We start from the raw sequence: 18,710 nt of genomic DNA, 5'->3' as shown, positions 1-18,710 counted from the left end.
CAGTACTGTAAAAAAATAAGCCTAAATTTCAGCACCATGACTTAGATTCTTCTCTCCCTCCTTCCCACTTCTGTCATTGTGCCTGACACAACCAGCCAGGCAGAAACTTAGCACTCACTAGTATCCGTGTGCTATTTCACCTTCCCCAGTCGATGGAATGACTGAGGTGGTTAAGGATCTGAGTGCCTTTCTCATTGTCTCTTCTTCCTCTGTGTCAGCAAGATGGTGCCAGAATGACCCTGGAAACACAAGGGGCAGAGCCACATTATGGAAGACACCTGGGTCTCTGAATCACTGCTAGGAGGAGAGCTTCCAGGAGAGCCATCCCAATAGGGACATCCACATGGGACTCTGTATGAGCAACAAATAAACTTTTATTGTGTTAGGCCACTGAGATTTTAGGTTGTTTGTTACAGCAGGTACCCGGTCTGACCAATCAGCAGGTGCTGAATAGTACTTGCTATCCATGTGCTTCATATTAAAATTGCTTGGGAAATTTACAAAAAACCTCATGCCCAGGTTACAGACCAATTTAATCAGAATCTCTAGGGGGTGGTATCCAGGCATCAATCTTTTTTCTTTTAACTTCCTAGGTGATTCCATTGTATATTCGAGTTTGAGAACCAGTGTGTTGTATCGGTGGTATTCTAAAAACTGTGGTCTGTAGATTTTGTTAGAAATGCAAATTCTTACATCTCCCTATCTGTGGAATTGGATTCCCTTGGAATTTGTGTTTTAGCAAGCTCTCTGGGGGATTCTTTGGTATATTAAAGTTAAGAAGCACTGTTCTAGAACACTCTACTCTAGTGATTCTCAAAGTATGGTTCTCTTGCTATAATCAGAGTCACCTGGAATACTTCCTAAAGGCAGGTTTCTGGACCCAGGCCCAGGCCTACTAAATCAGAATCTCAGGATGGAAGTGCCTAGATGACTATGTCCCTCAAGATTTTTCTAGATAATTCTTGGCTCACCAGATTCACGCTTTTCAGTTACCCACACTGTTGCCCTTTCCCTCGAATCAAGGAGTTTCCCACCGTCCTCGTCACCAACCACCAAGTCCTTCTGAGTTCTGTCCATCCCCAGATGGGAAGGATGGCTACTTAACCTTACATGTAGCTTCCTGCTGTAGTTAGTTGTTTTAGATAGAGAACTCCTCCAGTGCTTTTGAGTGTTTGTTTACAGACCATTAACTATTAAACATGGACGTTCTGAAGCAGAGAAACTTTCAACTTAAATGATGAGAAGTGATGCTGGTTGAAGAGAGACAGACTTGAAAATGAGGACTTCCTAAAACATGATTCCACTGATAGAGCTCTGGTTTCTACTAATCTTTTCAAGGAACCATATCTACTGAGGAAAGCTGCCTATGGGACTAATTTAGATGATAAATGGAAAGAATTTAAATGAGAAATGGAAAAGGCATATGGAGAAGCAAGAAGATGATTGAAAAAAGACTGTAAGTTATGTCAGTTCATTGGGCAGGGCCCGGTTTGGGAGTGTACTTTAATCATGGTGAAAGTCCCTGCAAGTTTATAAAGACAGATTCTATAAAAGGCCTTTTTGATCAGAGAGAATCAAGATCTCATTCTTTCCCCATTTCTTTTTTCTCTCTCTCTTGCTCTCTCATTACTTGAAGTTAAGTTTACGCTGGATTTTGGGAGGGCATGTTGGTAATTTATATGGCAGACAGAAGAAGTGGGTTCTAAAAGCTGCACATGTGGCGGTCTTGGTGCTGCCATTTTGGCCCCAGTTCTGTGCTGCCCTTATTCCTTACTTTGTGTCTATCACAGGAGCTTGTATAATAACACGTTTGAGTTGGAGAGCTAGAGGTGCAAGGTGTGAACAGGGAGGTGTCTGGTCTGGCCTTAAGGAAGGTTGCTGTTGAAAGAAATACATGTATGCTCAGGAGGAAGGGCTCTGTGCCGTGCATTGAGCAGGAGGGGAGCCTGGGCTGAGCAGGGAGACGAGCAGATTCACTCTTCATTGCTCTGTGAACTGTGGGGAGCACAGCGCCAGCTCACTGCTCCCATTAGAACTCTCCCACTGTACCCCTTTGCACGTGGGAATGGCGGGGTGAGGACGGAGGAGTCCTCAATATATTAGGAATGGCCTGGGTGCACCCAGACAAAATTGCATGGAGTAGAAGAAAGCATGTTTCATGTGTGGTGGGACAGATCCCCAGGGCTCAGTCTCACCTGCAGGTATTGAAGGAAGCCTTAATCTGCCACACAGAACACACAGCACCATGAGTAGGGGGACATCAACGGGTTAAAATCCTGCATGCACTTGTCCACAGGGCTTTAAGTTCTAGGAGCCGACCCCAAATCTCAGAAAGTGACTGAAACACAGCAATCTGCAATCCTCAGGTAGTTAAGTAGAGAAGGCCCCAGTCATTCTGTTAGAATTTAGAATTTCTAGTCCCTGGGAGGAGACATGAGAAGAAGGCAATGTAGCATGGTAGTTGGAAGCTTGGAATTGGGGTCAGGGGGTCTTAAATTTGTACCCTCGTTCTATCATTTTATCAACTATGTGGCCTTGAGCAAATTACTTGATCTGTTGGAGCCTCTGTTTCCTGCTTCCTGAAATAGTTACAATATACACATGCATATATGCCTTATAAGGGGTCATGAAAAATAAACAAGACAATGTCTCTAAAAGACTCGGCAGAGTCCCTGGTGCAGGGTGAATAAACTGTAATCTCTATTCTTCTGCATGATAGCTGTAAGTCTTGGACAGGTAAAAATGGAAGGCAGCAGTGCAGAGGAGAAATGTATGGGATACCCTAGATTATAAAGATGATGACCAAGGCAGAGGCCCAATTTTCCATAATGGATGGAACTACAACATACAAAAGAGGTAGAAATTCATTTACCCTAAACTGGCATCCAGCCAGGGGCAGGGCGGCAGCTAGGGTAACATATTGCTAACCCATGGCAACATGGTTGGGACCATCAATACATCCTTTTTCAGGGAAGTGTTGAGTGCTAGTGAGCCATCATGGAAAGTCCATAGAGTTTGGACCTAGGTTTAAAGCCAGCCTCTACACTGTACTAGCTGTGTGACAGATTCAAGTTACTTAACTTACATTTGTGAAAATAGGGGTGAAGGGAGATGAAGATGCTTGCCTTTCAGATTTGGAGCAAAGAGCAGAGCTGGGCCAAGAAAGTGCTGGGCACATGGTTGAAACTCACAAAATGGCAGTTATTGAGCAGGGGTGGAGCCCAGACTACACAAGACCCCTACTTGCTCGAGTCATGGGCCAGGGGAGAAGAGATACCAAAGCCTATGCAGCAAGGAGGGTTGGCTTAGTACTTAGGAGTAACTAGCTAAAAATGAGACATTTTTTTTCCACTTTGCATTGCCTTCCAGGGTGCTCCATACATGTAGCAAAAATTGGCAGTTACTATGTACCTCTTCCTTGAATATGCAAACAGCTTAGATTCCACACTGTGGTAAAGTCTACTTGCAGATCTGATTACGCCCCCCTGTGCTTTCCACTGTATACCTAGCTTCAAAGCTATTCTTCATCCCAAGTTCACTTTCCAGTAGATCCTATGAAGGGCACTCTACTGCAGAGCAATTCTCCTTAAACTCCCCCCCCGGGCCCTGCAGCACCGACACAGGGGCTAACTGATTAACGCACTGGTCCTTAATACCTTCTCCTTCTAAGGTCAGGTTCAAGTCAGCACCCTTTGATTAGCACTATCTTTTCCAGCACTCTTCTGCATCTCCCTTCTGCTGGCACTTATCCCTGAAAGGGAGGCGAAAAGATTAATGAAAAAAACGTGTCAAGTTTGCAAGATCATACTATCTAGTGATAAACCTCCTCAAATGTTCCAAGTTTTCTGACTGATTTTTCTGATCATAGAAATGATCAATTTTCCACCCAAGCAATTTATTTAAGAAGGGAAATATATCTGTGTGTATATAAACACCACTGCTGGTGGGTGCTCAAGAATATGGTTTATTTCAGCAGTAGGCCCTTGAAACTCAGTAGTTTCACAGAATTATTGATGGAATAAACCTCAGTGGTTTGTTACAGCATTAAGGGCCCACTGTTTACTTCAATCTATTAATCAATACAACAGACGTTAGTTGCTGGCAACTTATGATATTTTAGGTATTATTACTAATGTTTTTTGTTACAATTTCTTTCTTGCTTTGTTCTTTTTTTGGCTGCATTTAGCCAAAACAGGAATCTGTGGCTGATTGGATGTGCTCTCACATGCAAAACATCACTGGGATATAATAGGTGAGAGAAGATTTACTTAGAAAAAACATTTTTTTAAAATTCAACCAGCCAGAAAAATAATATCCTTCTTGATACTGAAGAAGGAAATGTGAAATGTGAGTGTTTTATATAGTGGCTCTGCTGCTACCTGTCTTCTTCCTGGACACCTTGTCTGTAAATGGCATTGAGAATGGGAAACGGATGACGATAAAACTGGCCTTCCACCAATCTCCGATTCTCTGTAGTGCAATTTGAAGGCGGGCCATTTTGTAGGAAGTATTCCCCAAAGACGTGATCCTCTGAACCCTGGAAGTTTTTCTTGTGTTAATGTTTGCTTTTTTTATCTGTGAATATTTGGCTCTATTTCTTTCCATACACTTTGGCATGGTTTCTGTTAGAATAACATGTAGTTTATGCTTAGCTTTGGGGTCACGATGACTATCAAACTGCAAATCAACAGGGCAAGAAAAAATGCTATTCAGCCAGTGCTTTCTAGAGAAGCACCAAAGCTGGGATTTCGTGTCTGGGGACAGCAAGAGCGTGAGGGGCATTTCCAATTGTGGGGAAATTTCCCCTGGAGGAAGCCTTCCGCTAGTACGCATGTGCTAATTTTGTGCTGTGGTGTTCTGTCTCTAAATCTAGGTGGGTAATTAAGTACTGTCCTAGCTGGAGTTTATTCCTTCCCTCCTCTGTCTCTTTATTTCTGAGCTTAATTCGCAGTCACTTAGGTGGAGGGGGTGCCAAGGACAACTCATTTCTTGCTGTATTAGTAACTGAAGTGCTACCTCTATGAATAATAGTGACATCGGGCAGTTGGCTGGAAATGGTTCCCCCGATATTTCTTAGTATCGGTGGTCTCTACTTCTAGTAGAATTTAGGGAGCTACTGTAGTTTTCCTTAAAAAATTCCAAGGATAGCTCTATTATGCATTTGTGTACCCCCAAATTAAAAATGAAGTCAGCAAAAATGATTGTTTTTTTTTGTTTCCTAAGTTAATCTCTACGAAGCCTTTTTCTTCTTCATTCTTAGCTCAATGACCCAGGAATAGCTGTGTTTAAGTTCTTTTAGAGAAGAAATTTTCATTTTTCTCAGTTGGCCTTAAACTGAAAACATTAAATAAATATTATTAATAATTCATTAAATTAAAATTCATGAGGAATAAGTCCTAAGAAGCAGAATTAAATTGCTGCTGAAGCATCTTTCTGGCTTTTAAATTTGCAGTTTATGTTACCAATAGGAGATAAGATGAATAATAAAGAATGGACACCAGGCACTTGAGAAACCACGTAAACATGAAACTTAATGCTTATAAAAGTGCAGCGTATCCACAGCTGGGAGAGCAAAATAGTGCAGTGGAAGGAAGTGAAAATCAGTGTCTAATAACTTCAGTTAGAGTCTTGGTGTCAACAACTCTATTTTGAAGCAAATACTTCAGTGTGCTTTTCATGGGATGAAATACTGACCTGATCCCAGAGGGAATGGCAGATTGTCAAGGAGTTGGTGAATGGTTCTCCATGTTACCAGAGTTTGCTTTTTCAAGGGATCACTGACTCAGTGCAAACATTTTGCAACACTCTCAGATGCAATGTCTCAGTTTCTCCCTCTGGAAAAAGGGGATATTTGCCATGATGGTGAATCTTCAGGGGTGCTGAGTATGTTAAGGCCATAACCACATTCATTACATATCAGTTTCAAGAATTAATTAGGTGCTGCCTAGTATGTACATCACTCAGTCCTAAGCACTGAGACTGTTGTAGCCTTTCCATCCATCACCTGACCCTATCATCATCCTTCAGCTCTCCTTTTAGTTTCTGCCTGGCATGTATTTTCTTTCTTTTTTAAAAAAAATAATTTTTATTGGAGTATAGTTGATTTACAATGTTGTGTTAGTTTCTGCTGTATGGCAAAGTGAATCAGTTATCCACATACATATATCCACTCTTTTTTAGATTCTTTTCCCATATAGGTCATTACAGAGTATTGAGTAGAGTTCCCTGTGATATACAGTAGGTTCTTATTAGTTATCTATTTTATATGTAGTAGTATAGTAGTATGTATATGTCAATCCCAATCTCCCAATTTATCCCTCCGCCCTTGATACCCATGTTTGTTTTCTACATCTGTGACTCTATTTCTGTTTTGTAAATAAGTTCATTTGTACCATTTTTTTTAGATTTCACATATAAACGATATCATATGATATATGTCTTTCTCTGTCTGACTTACTTCACTTAGTATGACAATCTCTAGGTCCATCCATGTCACTGCAAATGGCATTATTTCATTCTTTTCTATGGCTGAGTAATATTCCATTGTATATATGTACCACATCTTCTTTTCCATTCATCTGTCGATGGACATTTCGGTTGATTCCATGTCCTGGCTATTTTAATAGTGCTGCAATGAACATTGGGTGCCTATATCTTTTCGAATAATGGTTTTCTCCAGATATATGCCCAGGAGTGGGATTTCTGGGTCATATGGTAGCTCTATGTATTTTCTTGAAATTGTGGCAGAACCGTTAACTGTCCCTTAGAATTCTGTTTGTGGTATGTCCATGAAGCATCTCCTTCATCTATTTCTGTTTTTTTTTTTAATTGGTTAATCTAAACTCTATATTTATTGCACTCATTTTCTGGGACTCTGATAATCTGAGATATACTTAGGAGCATCCTCTTTAAATCAACTAGAGATATGATTAGAGTTAGCTGGGATCTTCAGCCTTTCAAGATGGATTTGAATTATTTTTAAATGGATTTGAATAACTCTGCCAAAAAATGTGTTCTTAATTGTCTATTCTGAGCGCTTGAGGTTTACTTTCTTATGCAAATTTTGACAATAAGCAGATAGGCAAAGTAGGTGTGCACATTGAAGAAATAGTTTTATTTAAAAGTCTGCTTTGATCATTGCTCATTAATAGTTAATAGTAAGAGAATTGGGTAACTTAGGAGAAAGTTTGGAAATTTAAAAAAAAGTTTCTCCTTAACCACAAATACTACTGCCTGAGATGTTTGGGTATGCGGCAGCCTGCTTTATTGTTTGGATTCATCTATTTCACCTTTATTTCTTTATTTTTAATACCTAAGCCTGTCTTTTAACTTATTCAGTTTCAATCAAGAACTTTTTTTCTTGCAATAGTCTCCCAAACAGGAAAAATCCTTCAACTTGATTAGCAAGAAATTAAAACAGTGAACTGAAATTAAACATCTACTCTCAAACTTGAGTTTAATTAAATTTTCTCACTTACTTACAGATTTAATATATTTTAGATGCCTTAACGGAATTCTTATGAGTAAGAATAAATGTCCTTTTCTGCAGGGCCTGTGCTCTTACCTGTCCTGTGTATGTGAATGTGCTGTTGTTTCCTTTGCATCAATAGCACTTTATTTCCTTTGCTCGTGTTCTCCTCTGGCACCCTTCACTTTATTTCTCCTAGTACATAAATCAACTTTTTTTTAAAACTATATTTTCTATCAGCTACTCAAATATTCATCTCAATGAGGCTCTTTATCCAATTGGGACTCATTCCAAATCTTTAAAAACAATTCATGATAGAAGTTATGAAGCTACTATATGACCCAGAAATCCCACTCCTGGGCATATATCCAGAGAAAAACATAATTTGAAAAGATACACGCACCCAATGTTCATTGCAGTGCTATTACAATAACCAGGACATGGAAGCAACCGAAATGTCCATTGACAGATGAATAGTCAGAGAAGATGTGGTACATATATACAATGAAATATTACTCAGCCATAATGTTTTTTATTTCTACTCCTACTTGTGGCTTGTATAATTTGACTGCTTGACATTTTTCCTCCTATCTCAAGTGGATTATACATATAAATGAAAGTCTGGATTTGAGTTTTGTTTCTTCATTAGAATACGTATAAGCTTTGTAAGAATTCTAGTGTATTTTAAATGTGCTTTCCAGAACTATAAGAAATGAGCTTTTTTCAGCCTGTTCAGATTAATTTTCACTGACTCCTTGTTTCAGACTGATTTTGCTTTTAATAGAAACATCAAATGAAACCAGAAGTATAAACCAACTCTACTCTGTAAGGGAAAACAATAGAATTAGAAAAATGTAGTCATCAGGATGTCAGCTAGATATGTTTGGGGAGATTGGGAGAAAGAAGTGATAGTTTCCCTATGCCTGTAAAAAAGCTCAACCCTTCCTCACCCCCTCCCCACCATGCTCAAAAGGTTACTATATGAGAAAAGATTTTTAATTGAGTTTTTAACAGGAAGTAGCTGGATATTGATCATTCAAAGCTCTAATTGTAATACTCAATGCTGGATTTGTTAGGGCCTTCCTTCCAAATCCATAAATTCTAATTTTGAAACAATTTGGTTGCCATTGGAAATTGTGTCTGTTGAGTGCAGAAAAAGTGAAGCCCTACTATAGTGACCAAATTGTCCACCTTTTTTATGCCAATAACACGAAATCACAGGTCTTCCGTAGAATCATGGAGACACAAAGAATAGATGACAGGGTCACAAATGTTGTACTAGAAATAGAGTCCTAAATTTCCCTGAATGCTTTGAGGAATATTCTCTAAAATTTATAAAACGGTACATGATAATTTGCTTTAGTACCCTTATGAGATTGAGAAAAATGGTGAACTAAAAAGCAACATTTAATCAGAGCTACTCAAATATTCATCTCACTTAGGCTGCTTATTCAATTGGGACTCATTCCAAATCTTTAAAAACAATTCATGATAGAAGTTATGACTATCTTAAGATACACTAATCCCCAAACCTACTTCTTTTGCAGTCTTATACATTTCAGCAAATGTCACCTTGGGTCTTCTAGTTGTTCTTACCAAAATCCTTGATGTAATCTTGGACTCCAATCTTCCTTTTACACCCCATATTCAGTCTATTAGCAAATCCTTTTTTCTCTATCATCAAACTATATCTAGAACCTTCTCATATTTCACAACATTTCCCACTACTTGGGAATTTTAGTCCAAGCCATCATCATCTTTTCCTTGGATATTTGCAATGGCATTTTTATTACTGTCCCAGCTTCTATACTTGCCTCTTATTCTCAAACTAGAAATCAGAATAACGTGATTAAAAATAATCCAGATCACGTCTTTCCTCAGCTCAAATCCTTCCAACTGCTTCCCATTTCACTTAGAGTAAAAGCCAACGTCTTTGTAGGGCCAGCACGACTCTCACTGCTTCCTCCTCCTCCACTGCGTCTGTGATCTGTTTCCTGTGAATTCACCCTCGTTCACTCCGCTCCATTCATTCTGCCTTCCTTGTTTCTTTAACATGCCCAGCATGCTCTGCTTCAGGACCTGTGCCATTGCTATTCTGCCAGTAATACATTGCCATGGTCAAAAAAAAAAAAAAAAAATCTCTCTATGCCTTAGGTTTTACATTGAGAAAAGGCTACAAATTCTATCAATCAGCTCTTACAGTGTAACAAACTACCCCAAAACTCACTGACTTAAGATGTCAAACATTTATTACTACATCTCACAGCTCTGTGGTCACTGGGTCTCAACTGATCCAGGCTAATCTAGACTGGGCATGTTACTCATCCACAGATTGGGTGTGGTCTTTTCTCTAGCTGGGTCAGTTCTAGCCCTGGCCAGTGCTTCTCATGCTAATGGCAAACATGTGGGAAGGCAAGTAGGGATATTTTTGTAAGATTGTGGAAGTATTTGCTGTTGACCATTGTCATCATCTTAGAATAATGTCTTAGAATAATGTCTTTTGGTTTATTAGTAGAACTCGTTTGGAAGAATGGGTTTGAGCAAAATGGCAGTAGACTGGGGTTAAGTGAACGGTGGCCACCAGTTTAGTTCAGCATTAAGACCTGATCCAGGACTGAGTTTTTGTTCCTCCTGTGTTAGCTAGTCTTAGGGAATCACCCATGAGGCTATAGATTTAAATTAAAGGAGAGGCTTCAGTGCAGGGAGGTGATATGTGAGTCTTGGCCACCGGTTTACACAGCTTACTTGTACTTTTTGGATCTGCTCTTGCCCTATCCCATCATATAATGGGCTGCTGCTCTGCCCACCTACACTTAAGACTTACTAGATCTAATTATATCCAGGTCATGATGGCAGCTCCAGCTGAAAACTTAGCATCTAATGGTCAGTCACTCAGTCTCCACTAGCGTCTAGAAAGATACCATGAACTGATTTTAAAATGGCAACAAATTCTCTACTGCTAACGGCATAGCCTTGTGGCAGAACCCCTGGTGTCTGTATGATGCTTGCATTAGGGCTTGTCAGAGATTACAGACAGCATCCTAACCTACTGTATGTACTTCTAGCACCATCAGTTTGCTAGGTCAGATATCTTCAATGGCACGACAGCTTCCATGATAGCCTGGACCAGTTGTACACACCTCTCTTGCTCTTGCTCTTACTATTAGAAGCTTTTTGAGTCACTTGATAAATAGGTTTCTTCTTGATTTTTTATATCATAATAGCTGTACTTCAGTGGTCAGAGGACTATCCTGAGAATTCTTTCAGGTGCTACGGATATTCATTCACTTATGCACCCAAGGACCAGGCAGATAAATTTAGCTTTGATCCAATTATGACTTATACGATTTCAGTGCTAGTGCTATTGCATAAGCCCAGTGTTTTAGCTTCTGTACCTCAGCTTAATTCACCACTGATGAACATCTCATAGTGTTGATGCTGTAGCGTGCAAGAGGTTATTATCAAAGGGATTGTATTGTTATCTAACCAGGAAGTAAAACCATTTCTGAATCCCATCCTGATGGTCTGATTTTCCAGAGCCACTCCTTATAACAATGATTTTATCCTAGGTTCTCCAAAAAGCAGAGCCTGAGGAAAGGCTTGTGTGTGATTGGATTCTCTTGGGAAGTGATCTTTTAGAATAGAGTTGGAAAATGGGGTAAATGAAGTGGGGAAAGAGGGAAAACCAATCTAAGAGTGTTCTACCAGGCTGATCACCACTATGGGGACCTGGGAGATTGTCTCATGAGGGGTCTTCTGAGGAGCAGTTTGACACAGTGAAGCACCATCTGTCAGAAATGCTGATAAGCTATAGAGTGATTTCTGTTTTGGAGAAAACATTTTGCGAGCAATTTGGAGAGATATGGTTCGAATTACAGTTGTAATAATGTGCAATATGTGTCAGGCCTTAAGATTTTGTGGTATCAAAATATTCCTTAATGATGTGCTTGAAATTGTAATATGTATATTTATCCAAATTGGTTGACAAATAGGATGAATGGCTGAAACAAGAATTAGGATTAGAAAAGTCCAACCTTTCCAAAATTTTTTGTTCTTTATTCATCTCATCTCTCTGCCTGTTCTTACTTTTTAGAGCAATACTGTTCAGTAGAAATATAATAAGATGCATAAGTGATTTTAAGTTTTCTAGTAGCCATGTTATAAAGGTAAAAAAGAATCTGATGGAATTAGTTTTAGTAATGTACTTTAATCCAAATATGTCCAAAATATGATGATTTCAACATATAGCCAATATAAAAATTGTTAATGAGATATTTTACATTGGTTTGTTACTAAATCTTCAAAATCTGATGTATATTTTATATTTAAAGCACATCTCAGCTGGCATGGGCTGCATTTCAAGTGCTCAATAGTTGCATGTGGCTAGTGGCTAACATGTTGGATAGCACAGTCTAGAATGCCTTATCTGTTCTTGGCCTGGTTAATTTCTTCTGCCCTTCAAGGTACACATCAAATATCACCTCTTCTGAGAGTTCTTCCTAGTCTTTCCTTTTTATTTGCCTCCCTTAAGATTTCAACAACAACAACAGTAGCAAAAGCTTGTGCATTCCTTCTAAAGGTTGTCAGTTACTTTGTCTTTATATTAATCATGGTGCATATCCTGATTTATGATGCTTTGTTAATTTTCTTTTTTTTTGTGGTACACGGGCCTCTCACTGTTGTGGCCTCTCCTGTTGCGGAGCACAGGCTCCGGACACGCAGGCTCAGCGGCCATGGCTCACGGGCCCAGCTGCTCCACGGAACGTGGGATCTTCCTGGACTGGGGCACGAACCCGTGTACCCTGCATCGGCAGGCGGACTCTCAACCACTGCGCCACCAGGGAAGCCCCCTTTGTTAAATTATTGATCATTACCACCAGACTCTGTTCCTAGAGAGCAAAAATTGTGCCTTTTATCTCTATAGCCCAGAATCTCACTAATTTTTTTAAAAATTAAACAATTAGCTGAAGTTAATAACAAGGTGACATTAATATATATAAATGTAAGGAAACTTTGTCCCTGAAACCAACCCCATAAATACAGTATGGGAGGAATGTGATTTAGAAACAATCCACTTGAGTAAGATCTAAGGACCTCAGATTTAATGGTTAGTTCAATAGGAACAAATATTAGTATTTTCGTGCCCCAAACATGGATGCCCACTAATTTTGCATTAACAAATATAGTGGACAAAGGAAGAAAGAGACACTAGACTTTCCTTTCAACTGGTCAGATAACATACACAGCAATAATTTTGGTGATACCATTTTGGAATGGTATCAAACAAACTGGAGTGCAGAAGAAGACATAAAACCACGTCGTAAGAACAGAGGATTCAGAACTGGAGATGTTTAGAACAGAAATAAGAATGACCAGGGAAGAGGACATTCCTTCCACATACTTGAAGGACTACAAATAAAGAATGGACTACACTTGTGAGCTTTGAAGAAATAAAAAAACAGATTTATTGGGCTTCCCTGGTGGCGCAGTGGTTGCGAGTCCGCCTGCCGAGGCAGGGGACACGGGTTCGTGCCCTGGTCTGGGAAGATCCCACATGCCGCGGAGCGGCTGGGCCCGTGAGCCATGGCCACTGGGCCTGCGCGTCCGGAGCCTGTGCTCTGCAACGGGAGAGGCCACAACAGTGAGAGGCCCGCGTACCGCAAAAAAAAAAAAAAAAAAAAAAAAAAAAAAAAAAAAAAAAAAAAACAGATTTATTGATGTAGGCTGTAAGGACTCATATTTCAGCCTTACACAAGCAAATAACATCACAGAGTCTAAAACGATGCCTCAACATCCGAGAGGTACTTTAAAATGTTTGAATGAATGAATGAATGAAATGAAGTGAGAATTGACCACCTTGGTAGGTAGGGGATTTCTGTTTCTGCAGAGCATTCAAGCACAAGCTGGATAACAACTAGGAAATGTTGTAATGGGGATAGATGGCGAGAATAAATGTACTCTATGCTTCCTTCCAAGCAATGAATTCTTCTTTTCAATAATTCTATTCACTTTAAAGAAAAACAGCATTGCTTTTACTCAAGTCAGTGTTGACAGTGTACATAGCTAGTTATATATCAGTCCTGTGAAACTCTCCAACCAAAACAATAATGTCATTTTCCCTTGAGTAATTCTCACCAGGTTTCTGCTTTTGGAAGACTCAATTGGTTAAAGAAAGTTCATAATCAGTGTTTTCAGAATACATTTCAGGACATGAAGCAAACCTCACACCAACAATGCATTATTGCTTATTTATTTTTAGCCATTAGTCATGGAACAGCTCAGGTGCCCAGAATTCCCTGGGGACATAAGCATGAAACCTCTGCCTCGGAGAGCTTCCAGTCTAGATTGAGACAAATGCAAAACAGGAAACCTGAGCTTTACCACAAGAAGATGAATGGGCATCATTGATACCTGCATGTGTGACCTCTTCCAGACAATAATGCTTTACTTATTCAGAAAGCTTCAAGTAAAAAGCAGCTCGGGGCATATTTTTATCTTCGAGAAAATATAGTAATCAGGGTCACTGTAGTTGCTTTGCATACATGGAATTTACTTTGAGAATTTTGAGTGGTCCTTTTGCCTTCATCTTCATTGTCCCCAATCAAGAACTTTGTTCTGAGCTCTTCCTATGTTGCAGGCGCAGGGGATATGCAGATGATTAAGACATGGTTCTTGCACTAAATAGTTCACATCTAGAAAAGGCAAGCTATACTAACATGAAAAGCTGATTTGACACCAGCCACAATGCTAGGGGAAAAAAGATAAACCTTCATTTCAGACAGCCCTCAGCTGGAATTTCTGAGCCGGTTTCATTGGTAATATGGTAACATCCAACTAGCACGTTTGTGGTGAGAAATGAGTGAGATCTGGTAGAAAAAACAAAATACAAAAATTCAAAGAATTGTTTTAGTTGCTAAATGTACCTTCTAGATCAGAGGCTGGTGAACTTTTTCTATACAAGGCCAGAAAATAAATATTTTAGGCATCATAGGCTGTTTAGTCTCTCTCACAACTACTCACCTTTGCTGTTGTAATATGAAAGCAGCCATAGATAATGTCAATAAAAGAACGTGGCCGCATTCTAATAAATTTTATTTATGAAAACAGGCAGGCCGGTCTATAATTTACTGACCCCTGGACTAGACAGTTAAGTGCTCTAAGAGTTAAGAAGAGATAATGAGTATTAATGAACTGGGAAAGTGTCTTCAAAGAAGAGAGGGAATGTATTATTTGTTTATTTTGGATTTTACTTTTTATCCAAGTTAAACATGCACAGAGTAGAAAGAGTCAACTTATTCCGCAAGATTTACTGTGAAAAAACATCACCCTCCCCCATTCCCTTGTCTGGGAGCCAGTCATTATCAATTTCTTTTGCTGATGCTTCTAGTATTAACCTCTAAGTCTCTAAATTACATAGATATGTATTGCTCCAAATTGACTTTCTAATTTCAGGTACTATCTATGGACTTTCTCCTCTGGGAGATGGAGGCTTCACACTTTTTCCTACACCCAGCTCCTGCCACATAAGCAACCTTGCAGTCACCCACCCTACCTTCCAGCATATTGAATTGTAGTTTGGGTTAGATCAAGATTTAGTATTTACATGATTATGATGACGATGTGTGTGATTCAAATCTGAATTATATAGTAAACTATGGCTACTGAACCATTTTCGTATAATGTTTTGTTTTCCCTGGATTTAATGATTTCCTTTTCTTTTCCTTTGCTTAGTTTCCTTTGTGTGGCATTTACCTCTAATTTATCCTCAATCTCTTTAGCAGTTGTCTAATTATCTTCATAAATTATTCCCACGCATCAGACGCTCTAACAGTTTTATCTCCCCAAAGAAGAACCACCTAGAGCAGTGGCTCCCAAGCTTGCACATTCATCAGAATGACTTGGAGGGCTCCCTACAGCACAGATGCCTTGGCCCCCATCCCAGAGACTCAAGTGTTCTGAGGTGGGGCTGGAAAGTTTTCATTTGTAACTAGTTCCCGGTGACGCTAATGTTGAGAGCCCTGTACCTCACTGAGAGAAGCCCTGGGCAAGGGCCTTCTGCCCTGCTATAGTTTGGACTGGATCCCTTCTTCACTGGACACAGCTACCAAGCCTGACACTGCCATTCACCATCATCTTGGGAATTTCCAAGGCTTCTCTCCTGCGTTGCTACTGAAAAATCCAAAGCTCTCTGAATTCTGATCCCTGCATGTCACCTTCAGATCATAGTGCCTCATGTTGTCAAATCAGCTTAGCATACGTTAGTGTATTTTACCTTCTCTATATGTTAACTCATTTTAGGAAACAACAACGTCTTAATCATCTTCGTGTCTCCCATGCCTGGCACATATGGAACACCCAGAACAAAGTGCTTGGCTGATGATTTTTTTCCTAGATCGTTACAAAAATATTTTTTGCTATTAGTATTCAAGGAGAGGGGCTATTAACAAGTAACTCCATATAGAGAAAACAGATTTATTTAATTTTTGCATCTTCCTTCAGATTTACCCGTGAGCCTTTTTCTTGTTAAACCCTCCTTCTGTGTGTACTTAATTGTTGAGCATATATGCCGTTGATACATATTTATTGACTGTTTTGATAGATCTGTATTCTTTGAGAAACCTGGCACCACACCTCCTATCCTAGAAGAGATTCCTATAAGGAGTTCATTTTCTCCTAAGAGATGGGTTCAAGTTTCTATGAAACTGATGTAGAAAATCAAATCTTTAGCCTTATTAATCACATGCACTCTTAAGGCCACTGTTTCCCATGATAAAACAGTTGTCTGCTGGAAACTGTACAGCGAGGGATTGCACATAATTTGCATGTAAGGCAAAAAAATGTTATTAAGTAATTTATTTTTTCTATAATATAATTGATGACAAGATCCACAGGTACCACGTGGATCACTGTGAGTCTCATAAAGGAATTCTGTCTTCCATCCATTCACATCAGCATCAAAGTGTGCTGTCACATCCAAATCCATAATAGTAATTTCAAAAACACCAGAAGGAGACATTGTGTACAACATCAACTTTAAGATTTCATCCAGGGAACAAGTTACTATATTTGCTTTCCTTTTCATGTACAGCTGATGGAGCATGTCAAACCCACTTTGCATATAGGAGGATGACACTGTGTATACCTAGGAGTGAGGGAGTGGACCTGTACAATAGGGCATGATATACATGGTGATAGAACTGTGATTACCTTCCTCAAATGGAAGCTACATCTATGAGTCCAAATGCTGTGTGTTGAATAGATGGACCATCATTCTATCATCTATAACTGCCAATTCCTTCCGTTTCATCTAGACTGTACTGCAGCTGAATACATCTTATGAGTTATATAGCAGTTTCTTAAAGTTGAAATTCTGTGTTTCAACAGGCCAAATGTGTTTGCTGTAGGCCCATCTGTCTCAGTAGTTCTCGTTCACATGCTAGCTATTTTTTCATATTTAAGGCTATTTATTGCATATACGTACCCCAAAGCACAAATAACAGGCAGGAATATTCTTGACAAACCCATGGCATATATCAAAGTATTCAAAGAGAAGCAAACAAGGGGGCAAAACTCTCTGTTGAGTGTCAATAACTTGTATCACTTACCCAAAATTTAGTGGATGGCGATCCAAAGTTTTCAGTTCTCTTAAATCAAGGTGTTGGTGTGATGGATTGGGTATAAATCTGAATATGATATTCTTTCCAATGGGGCAAGCTACTTTGCCTTAGAAACTGTGAAATCCCAAACCTATCCAAATTTCATCCAGATAAGAAGTGAAAACATAAAATCATAGAATACCAGGATTGGAAGGAACCTCAGAATTCATTAGATATAAGCCTCCTATTGATGTTTGAGATCCTTTTAAAGTTTTGAGACTTAGGATTTTTCCAGCATTTGGTTGACTATTTCTTGTGATGGAGGGACCTTCCAGAGACTATTCTATTCTATGTTCATGCTCTGGACCGTTTGCTCATTCACATATTTATGCTACATTTGAATGATTTGATCACTTACTGTGCCATTCATATTGATTAAGTGCTTTTTGTGTTCCAGGGATTGTTCTAGGAACTGAGATGTTTCCTATACCATTCGGTATTCTTTTATTTACAAGTACCAAACTCAGCCCAATCAACCCAAATGCATTATTTAAGTAAAAAGAGGATTTAAATAAAAAGCTCATATTAGTGAAAAATCCATGAGTGGATCTGATTTTGATGTGCTTGGATTCAGGAGCTCAAATGACTTCATCAGAAGGAGATTTTCATGTCTTTGCTCTCTTTTCCTCTATGTTGACTCCATTCACATGCAGGCTTTCTACCTTGTGATGGTAAAATTGCAGACGTAGGTCAGAATCATATGTTCTCAATCTTCCTGTAACTACTCTTTAGCCTGCCATCCAAAACCAGAGTAAGGATAATTCTGCCTTTTTATGACAAACTTCAACTATGATGTCTCTCCTTGAGACTTTTCCTTTCAGAGTGATCTCTCCATTCTTTACACCTGTCCATAGGGATCATAGAGTCCTTTATGTCTAGTGCTTACTAAACATTTCTTGAGTGGACAAATGAATGAATGAGTGAATGAAGAAATTTTTCCAAGCCGATATATGAATCATTTGGGGGTCAAATTTAGTTTTGCATAACTCAAAGGTTCATGCTCTTTTCACTCTCTTGTCACTACTCTGTATATGGTTACATAGCAGGCAAGTAACAGCAGCAGCAAAAAGTCACAACGCAGTGCATCAGGAGCTGCAATAAAGGGCACGACAAAGCTTGTGAATACCTTCACTTGAAGGCCTCAATTAAATACTTGAGAAGTTTTGTGACCAGAGTATGTCATTTACTATAGACTAATAACAGATGGCGTTGGGTAAATTTATAGGTAATTTGGGAAAAAAAGTGTTTACAAAGTTACTTTTTTTTTTTTTTTTTTGCGGTACGCGGGCCTCTCACCGCTGTGGCCTCTCCTGTTGCGGAGCACAGGCTCCGGGCGTGCAGGCTCAGCGGCCATGGCTCACGGGCCCAGCCGCTCCGCGGCATGTGGGATCCTCCCGGACCGGGGCACGAACCCGTGTCCCCTGCATAGGCAGGCAGACTCCCAACCACTGTGCCACCAGGGAAGCCCCAAAGTTACATTTTCATCGGGTTTTTATGCTTTTAAATTTATTTCCCCAATGAAATGAGCGGTACTCAAACTATAGTACAGTGAGTAGTGCCTTCTATTAATGTTTTTGTTCATTTCC

This window comes from Hyperoodon ampullatus, assembly GCF_949752795.1.
Source record: "Hyperoodon ampullatus genome assembly, chromosome: 17".
NCBI lineage: Eukaryota > Metazoa > Chordata > Mammalia > Artiodactyla > Ziphiidae > Hyperoodon > Hyperoodon ampullatus.
The sequence above is the reverse complement of the archived record's forward strand: the minus strand, read 5'-3'. Positions refer to the sequence as shown.